Raw genomic sequence first — 16,776 nt, 5'->3', positions numbered from 1 at the left:
TTGCTGTGGGCCTTCTTACGTAAGACGGGAAAGGGAGCCAGCATTAGCCGGACTTGAACTCACAGCCATCACAATGGTGAGAGGCTCCAGAGTTATTTTGCTGCATAAGCACGCTAACCATTAGGTTGTGGCTACCCCCTAAAGTTATAGATCTGGGAGAATGAGGAAATGACGATAGTATGTACACAACTGACGTTAATCTATGAGATAAGCGAGTTGTTTCACGTAGTGTATCTGCTAGGAGGTGTCAATGCTCTTCTACCTAGATGTCACTATGATGAAGCAGCTTTCTGGGAACCTAATTACGCGGCCAGCTGATCAATGACCAATATTTAACCTTGGGCAAAACAGTCACATCATTAGTATAAAAAGCATCGGACAAAATAGTCTCCATCCGTGATTTCCGCGACCGGTGAACTCGGTGACTTCACAGCCTGAACACAGCCAGCTATTCTAACTATTTCGGCCTTTCTATGAGTGCACAGTGAACGGTTAGTACCTCCTCAACCTTCTGGACTGACACTGTACCTGCTGACCGTGAAAGCACAAATTCCACCAGTATCGTCAGTGTTGCGGGGAACTCGCCATCGTATACATTTGTAAGCATAAACAGTATGCACGACCACATTAGATAATATGCCTTCACTATTGGGCGTTGGTAACTCGTGTGCACATCGCCGAGAACGGGTAGACGCAGGTCTACGACATAGCAAAGAACTCGCACCTGCTGACCCCGAATACCTCTCTCTGTCACTCGCATGGGCTGACAGCTCAAAGTCTAACTGTTTTTACGCGCTGCCAGTAATGCGAACTGACATTCTAATAACTCTATGCGGTTATAGTCAAACGTTAAAAAATATTCAGGTTGTATTATAATTGTAAGCGGGCATATATATATGGGTATTGATACTAACACTAGGTCTGTAGAGACTGTGACACAAGGTATGGGGAAATAGGTAAGGAACTGAAGGATCGGACTGATCAGATGTTAATCTCACCTGACCCACGTTACACCACTGTTAGATAGCATCGGCAGATACACGAACACACGACGTCAACACACAGTTCTACACCAGGCTAATTAACTCCTGAAAACGTGAACGACCTACTCTAATAGCTTCATATACATTGCTGATTAAAGATAAATATAATTTACACAGTCAAAAACATTTCTCTCTTTTTCTCTTTTAATTTCGTCATATCTAGATTCATTTAATTAACGAATGTAATGAAGAAATACCTACATGATGATAACGATTAATAACAGCGTCAGGGAAAGATGAGTAGAATTTTAATCAATGTGGATATGCTATACGTATGCCCACAATAAGACTGTTAGATGAAAAAAGGATTGAGTCATCGTTCACTTCGTCTTCGCTTCCTCTGTCCCTGTCATTACTAACGCTGACAATAGTACGAGTAATTTGTGACACCCTCAGCCTTATCATGGATACGTGAGATATCTGAGTATCTGTTACCCTTATTCACATCAATATCTACGAGGTTCTCTATGAGTATCCTTTACCTTAATCCACATCAGTATCTAACAAGTTCTCTATGAGTCGCCCTTACCTTTATTCACGTCAATATCTGATAGGTTCACAATGAGTATCCCCTACCCTTAATTACGTCAGTATCCACGAGGTTTTCAATGAGTATCCGTTACTTTAATCCACATGAGTATCTAGGAGGTTCTCTATGAGTATCCTTTACCTTTATCCATATGAGAATCTCAGAAGTTCTCTATGAGCATCCCTTACCGTTGTTCACATCAGTCTCTAAGATGTTCTCTATGATTTTCCCTCATCCTAACCCACATCAATATTTAAGAGGTTATCTATGAATATCAGTTACCTTTATCCAAGAAGTTCTCCATGACCATGCCTTATTCACATCAGCATCTAAAACGTTTTCTTTGAAAATACTTTACCATGATCCACATAAGTGTCTAAGATGCTCTCTATGATTATCCGTTACCTTTATCCACACCAGAATCTAAGAGGTTCTCAATGAGTATCCTTTACCGTTATCCACATCAATATTTAGGAGGTTTTCTGTGAGTATCCCTTACCCTTATCCACATCAATGTCTAAAAAATTCCCTGTGAGTATCCCTTACCTTCATCCACATCAATGTCTAAAAGATTCCCCGTGAGTATCCCTTACCTTCATCCACATCAATGTCTAAAAGATTCCCTGTGAGTATCCCTTACCTTCATCCACATCAATGTCTAAAAAATTCCCTGTGAGTATCCCTTACCCTTATCCACATCAATGTCTAAAAAATTCCCTGTGAGTATCCCTTACCTTCATCCACATCAATGTCTAAAAGATTCCCCGTGAGTATCCCTTACCTTCATCCACATCAATGTCTAAAAAATTCCCTGTGAGTATCCCTTACCCTTATCCACATCAATGTCTAAAAGATTCTCTGTGAGTATCCCTTACCTTCATCCACATCAATGTCTAAAAGGTTCTCCGTGAGTATCCCTTACCCTTATCCACACCAATGTTTAAAAGATTCCCCGTGAGTATCCCTTACCTTCATCCACATCAATGTCTAAAAGATTCTCTGTGAGTATCCCTTACCCTCATCTACATCAATGTCTAAAAGATTCTCTGTGAGTATCCCTTACCCTTACCCCCATTAATGTCTGAAAGGTTCTCCGTAAGTATCCCTTACCTTCATTCACATCAATGTCTAAAAGATTCCCTGTGAGTATCCCTTACCCTCATCTAAATCAATGTCTAAAAGATTCTCTGTGAGTATCCCTTACCCCTACCCCCATTAATGTCTGAAAGGTTCTCTCTGAGTAGTCTTTCCCCTTATCCACATCAGCTTTTCAGTGAGTACCGTTCACACTTATTCATATGAGTATTTTTAAGCCAATCAATGAACATTCTTATTGTTAACCATATGATTATTTATGAGCTTCTGAATTTGAATTACTTCTTCATATCAATATATATATAAAGTGTTTTTATGAGTGTCCCTTTCCCTATAAGTTAAGCTACGAGTATCATTGTGCAACTGTAAGGGTGTCCTTTAGCATATAAGTGTCTGCTACCCAAACGTACCAGTAATTATCATATTAGTTTCTGTTATTTATTTATTTGATTGGTGTTTTACGCCGTACTCAAGAATATTTCACTTATACTACGGCGACCAGCATTATGGTTGGAGGAAACCGGGCAGAGCCCGGGAAAAACCTACGACCACCGCAGGTTGCTGACAGAACTTCCCACGTACGGCCGGAGAGGAAGTCAGCATGAGCTGGACTTGAACTCACAGCGACCGCGTTGGTGAGAAGTTTCTGTTAGACTATTCTGTGAATATCATTCATCCATGTTATTGCCTACACGCATACTGTACAAATATGTCTTTCCCATGTCAGTGTCTATTATCCCACTGTACGAATATGCCTTACCCATGTCAGTGTCTGTTATCCCACTGTGCGAATGTCCCTTACCCATGTCAGTGTCTGTTATCCCACTGTACAAATGTCCCTTACCCATGTCAGTGTCTGTTATCCCACTGTACAAATGTGCCTCACCCATGTCAATGTCTGTTATCCCACTGTACAAATGTCCCTTACCCATGTCAGTGTCTGTTATCCCACTGTGCGAATGTCCCTTACCCATGTCAGTGTCTGTTATCCCACTGTGCGAATGTCTCTTACCCATGTCAGTGTCTGTTATCCCACTGTACAAATGTCCCTTACCCATGTCAATGTCTGTTACCCCACTGTACAAATGTCCTTTACCCATGTCAGTGTCTGTTATCCCACCGCACAAATGTGCCCTACCCATGTCAGTGTCTGTTATCCCACTCTACAAATGTCCCTTACCCATGTCAGTGTCTGTTATCTCACTGTACAAATGTCCCTTACCCATATCAGTGTCTGTTATCCCACTGTACAAATGTCCCTTACCCATGTCAATGTCTGTTACCCCACTGTACAAATGTCCTTTACCCATGTCAGTGTCTGTTATCCCACTGTACAAATGTCCCTCACCCATGTCAGTGTCTCTTATCCCTTACCCATGTCAATGTCTGTTACCCCACTGCACAAATGTGTCCTGCCCATGTCAGTGTCTGTTATCCCACTGCACTAATGTGCCCTACCCATGTCAGTGTGTGTTATCCCACTGCACAAATGTGCCCTACTCATGTCAGTGTCTGTTATCTCACTGTACAAATGTGCCCTACCCATGTCAGTGTGTGTTATCCCACTGTACAAATGTCCCTTACCCATGCCAGTGTCTGTTACCCCACTCTACAAATGTGCCTTACCCATGTCAGTATCTGTTATCCGATTGTACAAATGTGCTTTACCCATGTAAGTGTCTGTTATCCCACTGTACAAATCTGCCCTACCCATGTCAGTATCTGTTATCCCATTGTACAAATGTCCCTTACCCATGTCAGTGTCTGTTACCCCACTCTACAAATGTGCCCTACCCATGTCAGTGTCTCTTATCCCACTGCACAAATGTGCCCTACCCATGTCAGTGTCTGTTACCCCACTGCACAAATGTGCCCTACCCATGTCAGTGTCTGTTATCCCACTGTACAAATGTGCCCTTTCCATGTCAGTGTCTGTTATTCCACTGCACAAATCTGCCCTTTCCATGTCAGTGTCTGTTATCCCACTGTACAAATCTGCCCTTTCCGTTATTCCACTGCACAAATGTGCCCTACCCATGTCAGTGTCTGTTACCCCACTGCACAAATGTGCCCTACCCATGTCAGTGTCTGTTACCCCACTGCACAAATGTGCCCTTTCCATATCAGTGTCTGTTATCCCACTGTACAAATGTGCCCTTTCCATGTCAGTGTCTGTTATTCCACTGCACAAATGTGCCCTACCCATGTCAGTGTCTGTTACCCCACTGCACAAATGTGCCCTTTCCATGTCAGTGTCTGTTACCCCACTGCACAAATGTGCCCTACCCATGTCAGTGTCTGTTATCCCACTGTACAAATCTGCCATTTCCATGTCAGTGTCTGTTATTCCACTGCACAAATGTGCCCTTTCCATGTCAGTGTCTGTTATTCCACTGCACAAATGTGCCCTACCCATGTCAGTGTCTATTATCCCACTGTACAAATGTGCCCTTTCCATGTCAGTGTCTGTTACCCCACTGCACAAATGTGCCCTACCCATGTCAGTGTCTGTTATCTCACTGTACAAATCTGCCCTACCCATGTCAGTGTCTGTTATCCCACTGTACAAATGTGCCCTACCCATGTCAGTGTCTGTTACCCCACTGCACAAATGTGCCCTACCCATGTCAGTGTCTGTTATCCCACTGTACAAATCTGCCATACCCATGTCAGTATCTGTTATCCCACTGTACAAATGTGCCCTTTCCATGTCAGTGTCTGTTATTCCACTGCACAAATGTGCCCTACCCATGTCAGTGTCTGTTACCCCACTGCACAAATGTGCCCTACCCATGTCAGTGTCTGTTACCCCACTGTACAAATCTGCCCTACCCATGTCAGTATCTGTTAGCCTTCCGAACCAATACACTTTGTTCATCTGAGTGTTCGTAACCTTAGAGAACTAGATGACCTCAGGGAAAAGTGTGCCTACTTATATTTTAACATCAACGTTAGACTCAGGAATCAGTGTATTTATGTATTTCCAGCATCTCTTTCAGAATATAGACGTGTAAATATATAAACGTGTTACAAGATCTGTGCATTAAGTTCCCGATGTGACGAAGCCATCAGGCCGCCTATGGTTGGTACTTCAAAGGTTGATGAAATGGTAAAACGTAGCCCAGCGAACTTGAATTAATGCGTGCTGGTAAACAAGATGTTTGTGGTTCGGTGATTGTTGACATTTCAGGGCTGTTCTCATGTACTAACACACACCATGAGTTCACCAAAAACAGAAAACACAGATACAGTACGTGATTCGGCATAGCCAATCGGAATATTTGGATTTAAGTAGGTCAGCTAATAGGATAACCTAGGGCTTTGTACTGAACGGGTCAAGTTGTACAATCTGAGAAAAGGTCATCAGATTTAAGTTTTGCCGACCTTGTTTAAATAAATAATAAAAGTATTTTTATTACAGTTTACCTGAAGTAATTGATACTAACATTTATGTGTTAAAGTCAAACGGTAATAACTAACAAGAGGTAAGGTCGCTGGACAAAGCTAACTCCCTAAAACGCGATTGAACAAAATTTAAAATTAATAAATTTTAATACTAAATCTCGTTGGCTTACGTTTCGAAACAGATGTACATTGTTATATCTGTGAGCCCAATCACACAGATTTTCACTGTTAGAGGCTGTCGCAGAACGGCGTGCCGAAATTCGTGTAAAAAAAAGTTTGACAAACATTCATGTCAAACGAATCCAAGTTATGAAGAAGCGTTAATATACGGCCACACGGTGTCGTCAAATCACATACCACGCACTGTCTCTGCGGGCTGCCTCAGCAGAGTGATTCACACTTTCTACAACTGAAGTCCGAGACATTGGGTGTTGAATGCGCAGTGGAAATCTAACGGTGGAGTATTGTAAAGTTTGAAAATAGACATGCCTACCTGGTGGATTGGCAGCCATCTAGTGGTGATTATCAGTGGTAACATCCTCGTGCTCTTAACTCCGGTGTTGCCACGAATAGGTTGAACGGTATTCTGGTAAGGGTCCCGCATAAGTCAGGTAATATGGCCAGCTTGGCTCCGGTATGAAAGGCCTGTGATACATGTCAATAGCTAGCAGCCCCCTCAAACTCTGTGTCAGCTTGACACAGATATATATGTATACATACATATAATTTGTAACCCACTGCTTCCATCGCTGCTTCTGGAATCGGCCATATTTCCTTGTAATCTATCCGACCAGGCTCAAATAAGACGATAACGTTTTAGCCAGGTGCATGTCCACGCCTTTACCGAGCACCTCCGTCAGGTGAATCTAAGTTTTCTTCCAGACTTGGTCTTTTGCTATTTCCATTGTAAGCAGACCTGTGACCTAACGGGGAATTCTTAGCATGCCTCACATGTCTTACCTCAAGTTGGGGGGTATTCAAGCATTCCGAGAATGCCTTAGCGGCCTTATAGACGTAGAGCATGTGACCTGCCAGTGGGGACACCGGCGCGGGTCACAACATACGTCAGCCTAATGCAGGAAATAAAGTCATCGGTATTTTTGTAATCCTACGATTCTTATAATATAGCGATACTTAAGTGCGACAGTCTTCGAAAAAGTAGTCGACGACATGGTCGGGAACAGCGGAGTGGCCGAAAGTAGACTTACCTATCCCAGTCTTTGAAAACATTTTCCGGAATGGTGGTTTATATCTTGGTTACCAGTTTCAAGGAGGCATTCACTGATGTACAGGGCGTGAGAACAATTTATGCTGTTAAAACTTGATGGGATGGCGACAGGCAGTGGTAATGTGTAAGCGGGTAGATATGAAACCATGGTCTTTATTCATGCATTATGTAAGAAGCCTGACAGGAAGGAGACAAACAACAGGTAAGCCTGGTTAGAACTGTTTACCTGTCAGTGCTTACCTACAAACACACCTGTCAACCGGCAGCCTTAATTAATTCTCATTATAAACAAAGGCACTTATGTCAGGATATATCAATGAAGTAGATATGATGAGATTGTGTGGGTGAGATCTTTGCATTTGTAAAAATAATGAAAGAGTGAGATTGTGATGTTTGACCCTGACGACTTGGTAGAAAGAAGTCCTTAATTACTGATACGCTAACAATCTTCAGCCCTCATTCACGAACGCAACCGTTACACATTTAGCCGCGAGCTACGCTGCAATCAGGCTTGACTTGCTCAATTCAGCACTGGAACTTGGCTTGGGTGACCCCCATTGCCTGATGGTAGAGCCTTAAGAAAAACGACTTCTCCATACCTTCGGTGCCCTTTGCAAGACAAGGACGGAACTGCAATGGCATGTCCGTTAAAAAGGCGAGGGCAATCTTTGGTGAAGAATTAGCTTGTCCCGTGTACATCAATGGAGTCGCGCAAAGAGGAAGATTATATTCCATTAAAACCCAACTGTATGTGAGTGAGGATCTTTTAATAAACTCGCTGCACACTCCCACATCACTGGGTTAATTAACATGTGCATGCGTGGCCGGAAAGTGAGAACGATGTGGGCTGAGGCCTAATGGTAAAGTGTTCCCAAACACTCCTCAATCTCCTGTCTAACCCTGAGCTGAGCTTACGTCACCGCACCTGTCTGTATCAACACATCAGCCATACTTGTCGGTATCAACATTTCAACCATACCTGTCAGTACTAACATATCAACAATGCCTGTCGGTATGAACATATCGTTCTTACCTGTCTGTATCAACACATAGTCCTTATCTGCCTGTATCAACTCATCGTCCATACCTGTAAGTATTAACAAATCAACCATACCTGTCTGTATCAACACATTGTCCTTACCTGTCTGTATCAACATAGCAACTATACTCGTCTGTATCAACATTTCAACCATACCTGTCAGTACTAACATATCAACCATGCCTGTCTGTACGAACATATCGTTCTTACCTGTCTGTATCAACACATTGTCCTTATCTGTCCGTATCAACTCATCATCCATACCTTTCAGTATTAACAAATCAACCATACCTGTCTGTATCAGCATATTGTCCTTACCTGTTTGTATCAATACAGCAACCATAACTGTCTGTATCAACATATCGTCCATACATGTCTGTATCGACACATCAACCATACCTGTCTGTATCACACATCAAACATACCTGTGAGGATCAACATCTGTCTGTATCAACACATACACCATACCTGTCTGTATCAACACATCGTCCGTACCTGTCTGTATCAACACATGGTCCATACCTGCCTGTATCAAAATACCAACCATACCTGTCTGTATCTAGACATCAGCGATACCTGCCTATATCAACACATTGTCCATATCTGTCTGTATCAACATATTGTCCGTACCTGTCTGTATCAACACATCATCCATTCCTGTCTGTATCAACACATCAACCATACCTGTCTGTATTAACACATCGTCCATACCCGTCTGTATCAACATATCAACCATACCTCTCTGCACCAACACATCAACCATACCTGTCTGTATAAACACCTTGTCCATACATGTATGCATCAACATATCATCCATCAGCACATCGTCCATACTTGTCAGCATCAACATATCAATCAAACCTGTCTGTATTAACACATCGGCCATAACTGTCAGCATCAACATATCAACCATACATGTCTGTATCAACACATCAACCACTTATATCAGTATCAACATATCAGCCACTCCTGTCTGTATCAACACATCAGCCACTCCTGTCTGTATCAACACATCAACCATTTATGTCTGCATCAACATACCAACCTCTTATGTCTGTATCAACAGATTATCAATACCTGCCAACGTTAACACATGAAGCAAACCTGCCGTTACCTGTCAGTATTAACCTATCATCCACACCTGCCTGTATCATCACATCAACCATACATGTCTGTATTAACACATCAATCACTTATGTCTGTATCAACATATCAGCCACTCCTGTATGTATCAATACATAACCACATCTGTCTGTATCAACACATCAACCCAGCCTGTCTGTAGCAACACTTCAACCACTTATGTCTGTATCAACAGATGATCAATACCTGCCAGCATTAACACATCAAGCAAACATGCCGACACTGACACCTCTACCAAACTTAAAGGATCAAGCAAAGCTGCCAATATCGAGACTCAAGCAAACCTGCAAACACTAACACACCAACCATGCCTGCCAACATCAACATATCAACCAAACCTGCCTATACTAACACACCAACCAAGTCTGCCAACACCAATACATCAACCAAATCTGTCAGTATTAGAATATCAACCACACCTGTCAACATTAATACATCAAGCCAACATGTCAACACCAACATATCAACCAAACATGCCACTACCAATACATCAAGTAAACCTTCCAGTATTACCATATCCACTAAACTTATCGCCAACACATCAATCAATCTGGCCAACACCAACACATCAATCCAATCGGCCAACACCAGTACATCAACCAAACCGGCCAACACCAACACATCAATCAAAAGTGCCAACACTAACACATCAACCAAACCTGCCAACACCAACACACCAGCGAATCTTGCCAACATTAACACATTAGCCAACATAAACACACGATCAGCCAGAACTTGAAATTTCTTGATCGCTTCATGTTCTCATGTCGGTTACACATTAGCTTTTCCCGCATACTTGCGACAGATAATTTTGCTGTTAAATCAGGCGGTGTGACAATCTCCTTTCCTGGTTGTTCCAGGCAGAGGATTCGCAATCCTGACTTATCTATATCGTCATAAGTACATTCGAGACTGGCGATTTTGGAGACAGACCATTAAATTTTAACATCAGATTGTTTTATATTAACAAAGCACAAGCAGTTTTATATTGTTTTACTTTAAATGAACAAAGGGTAGTATTGACTTGTTTATATTTAGGGAACAGAAGGAAGTTTAGCTTTTTTATTTTTATACAACAGAAGACAATATGATCTTCTTGTAAATGATTAGGAGAGGAAACAGCCTCATGTTTTAACATTAACAGAATTGAATTCAATGTTATCTTCTTGTATATGAATACAACAATAGGCATTGTCTTGTTGTCATTGAATGAAATATACCGATTCATCGACCGGTTGAGTCAAAAGATCATGTACATGTGCACCTTAACCATTGCTGTGAGGACCCATTAATTTTGGGAAATGACATGCATTAACTGCATTAAATCTTTGTGTCTGCGTGAACAGGAGAGGTCCTTGGTATGCTTGTTGATACTGAAAGTACACACACTTGATTATCATATGTTCCTTGATGGTTATTCTTCATGCATGTGCAGTGTCAAGTTAAAATGTAAACATAAATTACATTTATAGTGTCTCAGTCTTCTTTGCTATTGCTATATGAATAATTCGTTTCTCTAACAGCAGATTTACACATGTTTACATTGTTTGTTTTTTTATTGTTATGAAGACAGGCATGCATGGGGGATTTCAGTGCGTTAAAATGTTAATAATGGCTAATTTACCATTGTAAGTTAATCTTTATGACAGAAATATACTTAGGTTTCCTTTATTGCCGCCTTTACAAAATCTATCAACTATCCTTACTGGAATAGCAATATACCGAAGAGTGCTCCTCCTATGGCTTGTCCAACAGTATTCTTTAGATTCTATGTGACAATTTCAGTTAACGATACATGTTATTACCACGAAAACATTTGTGTCCAGCAAACCTACTCTATTGCAATTCCTTGTTTGGTAAATATTGTCCAAGAATCAGGAATCCTTGGCGTTCTGCTTCATAATTGTTTCGCATTTTGTTTAACCCAGGGCTAGGGGAGGTATATGCATTGCGTTGGATACAAAAGCCACATTAAATATATGAACATTTGAAATCTCAGCCCATTTGAGACTCAATCTTTATTACTAACGACAATTTGTAATCCATAGCATGGTGCACGATATGGATACGGAGTAAATTTATGCTGTTATAAACAATCCTTGTGCCTGTCCGAAATCACTGAAAACTGTTGACTACATTTCTCCAGATGTGTTCGCCCTAATGTCTTACTTTATATATTTCTTTAATTCTTGGTGGTTTGTGTTGAACCTTGTTTAGAAAAATGGCCTTGACTTGGAATATCCATTATAGTTGACGATTGGTACACGAATGGTTGAGGACTGGTACACGAATGGATGAGGACTAGTACACGAATGGTTGACGATTGGTACACGAATGGTTAAGGACTGGTACACGAATGATTAAGGACTGGTACACGAATGGTTGACGATTGGTACACGAATGGTTGACGATTGGTACACGAATGGTTGAGGACTGGTACACGAATGGTTGAGGACTAGTACACGAATGGTTGAGGACTAGTACACGAATGGTCAAGGACTGGTACACGAATGGTTGAGGACTAGTACACGATTGGTTGAGGATTGGTACACGAATGGTTAAGGACTGGTACACGAATGGTTGACGATTGGTACACGAATGGTTGACGATTGGTACACGAATGGTTGACGATTGGTACACGAATGGTTGACGATTGGTACGACAGTTACATTTGCCATCAGCAATGTTTAATGCTTTTAAACTCTGATCTGTTTTTGCTATATGATATGAGTTTGATGGCTGATAGTTGGCCCTAACATGTACTGATATATAAAATTTGTGCAAATACCGATGCCGGCTTGAGGTAACGTAACCATTGTTTCAACCTTTATTAATCGACAGGCTCTTTCTTTCATTTCTGAATTTATTTCATCTCCCAGCGCTGCTAACATATGGCAAAGTGTTCTATTTGATGACGTTATAGCTTTTTATTGACAGCACGAAAGTAACACATGGACAGGTTTTATATGCATCGCCGTCCTGAAAACGTACGTAGATAAGAAATCCCTGACAATCTCGCTATGTTTTGTGAGTCACGTCTTGTCGAGTCCCAGTTTAAAACACGCAGAAGTGCGCCAGTTGGTTATATATTTTAAACGTATAAACTTTAATGGTTTAAGACAACTACAAGACCTACTTCCTAAATGATGGAAGTTAAAAGATCCCACAAAAAGACATAATTAAAAGTTGCCTATAATAAATCATTTCTGCAGACTTCTTAAATTGAGATATTTATACCTTAAGGCTACATATCTGGTTGACTTGTGAGACCGACTGGGGGTGACGAATGATCTTGCGCCAAGACAACAGTCTGGTCTGTACCGTCTTTACGGAGTGAACTGTCTGTTCTTAGCAGTTTACAATGAATACACATCTGCCTTCTCTCTGCATGAATCAGTGTTGATCGCAAAATACCTTTAAAGATATTCTGAAACTTTTAGCAAAGGTACCTGCAGAAACAGTTTACCAGCTTGTCATGTGGTTTGCATGAGTGATGGATACGAACACTGCAGAATCGTTTGCCTTTAATCGGTCGACCATATGGAACTTTGTATGGAGTCTCGTCTTTAAATCCAGGCTGTTTATTAATTAATCTATGAATATAACCTCAAGAATGACTAACCCAATGATAGGGCGCGAGAGGAATTGATATGTTCATTTGTATCACGTTGTGGCCTCTATACTAACAAGATAAACCAGTAACTCCCCAACCTGCATATACTACAACACACTTTTGTCAACTTTAAGTTCTTTCAGTCTCAATTTCAATCAGCCGTACACCTGCACAATACATAATATTCTTCTTATCTTTATTCGACGAAGCAACCCACAATAGCGAGTAGATGTCATCCGGAATAAAATCTCACAGAGGAAATTAAAGATTGTATAGGCCAGGCCGCCAGGTGTTGGGACTGGGTCGTAGAATCCGGCGGAGAGCCCGTGCTGGAGAAGGAGGCCTTCCTTGGGCCTGCTTGTCAATCAACCACAATGAATAGGACGCTGCAGAAAATAGGTCGAGCTATGAATCATAATAGGGTCATTCCTAAAGAAATATAATGTAGGTATATAATACCTATACAATCGTGTGCTCATATACTACATCCGTGAGGCATTTTTTTTACTATGCATATATATTTATCAGAGGTGCACTCAGACAACTTGGTGTATGGATTCCTTGGAAGATAACCCATGTTGTTACCGCTGTCCGTCTCCACAGGCCTATGACTCACGACAAACGGCTGGTGAACGTGTACATAAGATTATTCTGTGAAGGCGCGCTGTAAGGTGGTTCAAGGGTGCCTAAGGTATAGACTTGCAGAAACACGGTCGACCCAGCGAAGTCACTTATCATCTCACAGTGACACAAGTAGGCTACACAGCTACCCTGATGTCGCTCTATGCAAATTGATCGAGCTGACGGGGTAGTGATGTTGTAGCCGCCATGTGCTAGCTTTACCTGCGCTCGCACACCTATATCCGTCTACATGTCCACAGCTTCATTTGCCTCTCGTCACAAGGAGCTCCGAGCCCGGAGCATAGCTTTCCCTAGTTCTCAGGTAGAAAGGTATAGATGTGTTCAGTCAGGTAACATGACGAGAAGTAGCCGCGGGTTCCTCAAGATGCCGGTCGCAGTCCTCGTCTCGTACGACAAACACGTGGTCCGCTTCTCCACTCATGACTTTGCCATACCGAACACAGACTTGAGGTTCAAACCATAGACCCAAGCGCATAGGCACACCTACTGATCTACAGACCGGCTAAGTGAATTGTAACCATATGGTCTTTTTCGTCTTCGTCTGGACATATTGAATTAAAACAGGGGCCTCATTATGGCAGCCGATGCCCTTTAAGTATTAACCGAAGAATGCTGTTAGTGATGGATAGCTATGGTAGGTTTTCTGGTCTCTTTGTCTCGTTTGTCTCGCACGCTCGTTTTGTGGAATAAATCGCACAAGTGAATTAAAGTTGCCCCCGTAGTTCTCTTGACCTAATGTCTCTCCCTCTCATGACAGTTTTGATCAAAGCAACATTTAGGCAAAGTTTCCTTTGACATCCTATCTCTTTGGCTCACGTGCACTATACAACTCACTGGTGAGGTTGCGCTTCAGTACCAATGTTAAATATGAGGGTACTTTTGAAGTATATGTGGTAATTAATAAGTTGTCGGCTGGAGTATGAGTCTGCTGTACTTTGCTGTCAGGGCAGTCAATTGCCAATACAGTTGTCACTCGTGCGTCATTGATGCCCACTGTTTGCCATCTCTGTATCTGGACATCTAAGTGCCTTAAAACGTGGCCACGACCTTGTTTTCTTCCACATTTTCCAGTGTCTAGATCGGAATTTCGAAGGTCTCACAGCACAAAGGCTTTTGTGGTATCTGCTTGGGAGCATTCTTGAGGGAAGGGCTTATCCGAGCCACAACTAAGTGTGGACTCGCGCTTGTTGTACTTCAGTAGAATATTGCCCGTGTTACAACCTTTGCCTATTCATTTACCTGCAGTTAGAAATAAGTGCGAGTAGAAGTCAGCTTTTATGAACATACTGAATACTCGCCAGTCTACATTCTTCCCAGCTTTACTTATCCGTTAATATTGGATCGGTATACCCGGCTTTCAATATTTCTCTCTGTCCGTCTTTAAATACCCCTACAGCTTGCGTACAGCTGAGAAGAATGCTGGCAAGTCTTTGTCAGAACAGTTGAACTATTAACAGTTGACCAACTTTACAAGTTTTAGGGTGCTCCGGGTTCATGTCTATGCCTGTTCGAACTTCAGGTCTTTCACAGGACAGGGACTCAAATCTGAACACAACATTTACTATCCCGAGAAAGGCAAAAGGTTATAGAAGCACATCACACTCTACTTAAAACAAACTGAAGACTGGTTGAACTTTTGACTCGTTGACAATAGATGTTAAGACGATTACATGAAAGACAGCTCAAGCAGACTATGGTTAGCTGTATGCATATTAACCGGAGTATCATTAAGCTGTGAGGCATTTTTGATTTGACCACGGAGAACAGGGACATTTTACCAGGGCCATCACTCGTACATAAGCCTTCATATATGTGTATATATATATATAGTGTACAAGTGTAAACAAAGTTAAATAGTCAATCCAACTACTTTCTGCGATCGTCTAACAGAAGCTCAGCAAACCTACCTAATACTAGTACTAGACATAACGAGTGATCTGGCACACGCATTAAAAATTCTGATTTAAATACTGGATATGAAAATAATTACAGAATGGTATAAATACAAGTGATGTAGAGCTGTGCTCTAAGTGAGGCAATACAACACTGTATTTTTATGTTAACTTTTTAGTGGGATGATAGATTGTTGGCAGGTGACAGGAAGACATTAACGTGGAATAGTCCTCCGTGGAGTTTCACTGTCATGTCTCCGAGCTACCTGACCAGGTAAGACATTGCCTTCAACGTGTCCACAGTTCCGTAAGTTGATCGAAGTTTTGTGACCTATAGAGCTTCTCCAACTGACATGGTGAACCACCGGTTGTCATCAAAGACACACCTGCATATCAGTGTCATTACTTCCCATACGTGCAGGCTAGGCCACCTGATCTGATCAAACAACCATTTGGAACAGCGCGTACACCTGCTGTGACTCGTAATACTTATGGTGCAGTACTTAATCCAAGCATAATTGGGGATGTAATGACAATTTTTTTTTAACTGAGCATCAGTTTTGTTCAGGAATTAAGGTGAGGTTGAAAGGACATTCGCCCATATATTACTAAGCGTAGTTACATATAATTTCAACCCTCCAGGGTGAGCAGCAGGGGTATGCCTCAAGAACTCTCTGATATTGCATCATATCTCACCCCTCGTCAAATCCACCAACAAGAGGCTACTATGTCAACTCCAATACAACGTCATCGGCAAATCAATAACAAATTCGTAAAAGCTTTTAGTGCAGCAGTAACAAAAATGTTGAAACACATAAGCCGATATCATAAGCGATCTTAATGTGTTAATTCACTATCAATGTAAAGAGGTTTACATTTACATCTCCTCTGAACTGTTTCGAAGGTCTTTTGTTTGAAGAGCATGTGTTCTCGTGTTAAAGTCAAAGCATGCTTTGTAAAGGACTGTGAGAGAATTGTCTGACAATGCAGAGAGTAGTAGGGCCCAAAAACATGTGCTCAGATTGTTGGACGCTGCCATAACCACAAACACGCACCTCGACCTACTTGTACTACCGATAATAAGTTTCTTAAAGATACTTTTCTTCTCGGGGTTAGAATCACTGACAAAGACTGATCCATCAGAGCT

At 41.6% G+C, this 16,776-nt stretch overlaps 1 long non-coding RNA gene across 1 annotated transcript in view; it reads right to left on the bottom strand.

Annotated features, from left to right (window-relative positions):
• LOC135479387 (uncharacterized) overlaps window positions 1–6,962 on the bottom strand; it is a 41,762-nt gene extending 34,800 nt beyond the window's left edge. Inside the window, exon 1 of the long non-coding RNA XR_010445848.1 lies at window positions 6,566–6,962. This is a non-coding gene — a long non-coding RNA (uncharacterized LOC135479387). The remainder of the gene's footprint in view (window positions 1–6,565) is intronic.
• Window positions 6,963–16,776: the final 9,814 nt, after the last annotated feature.

This window comes from Liolophura sinensis, chromosome 1 (genome assembly GCF_032854445.1).
Source record: "Liolophura sinensis isolate JHLJ2023 chromosome 1, CUHK_Ljap_v2, whole genome shotgun sequence".
NCBI lineage: Eukaryota > Metazoa > Mollusca > Polyplacophora > Chitonida > Chitonidae > Liolophura > Liolophura sinensis.
The sequence above is the reverse complement of the archived record's forward strand: the minus strand, read 5'-3'. Positions and strand labels throughout refer to the sequence as shown.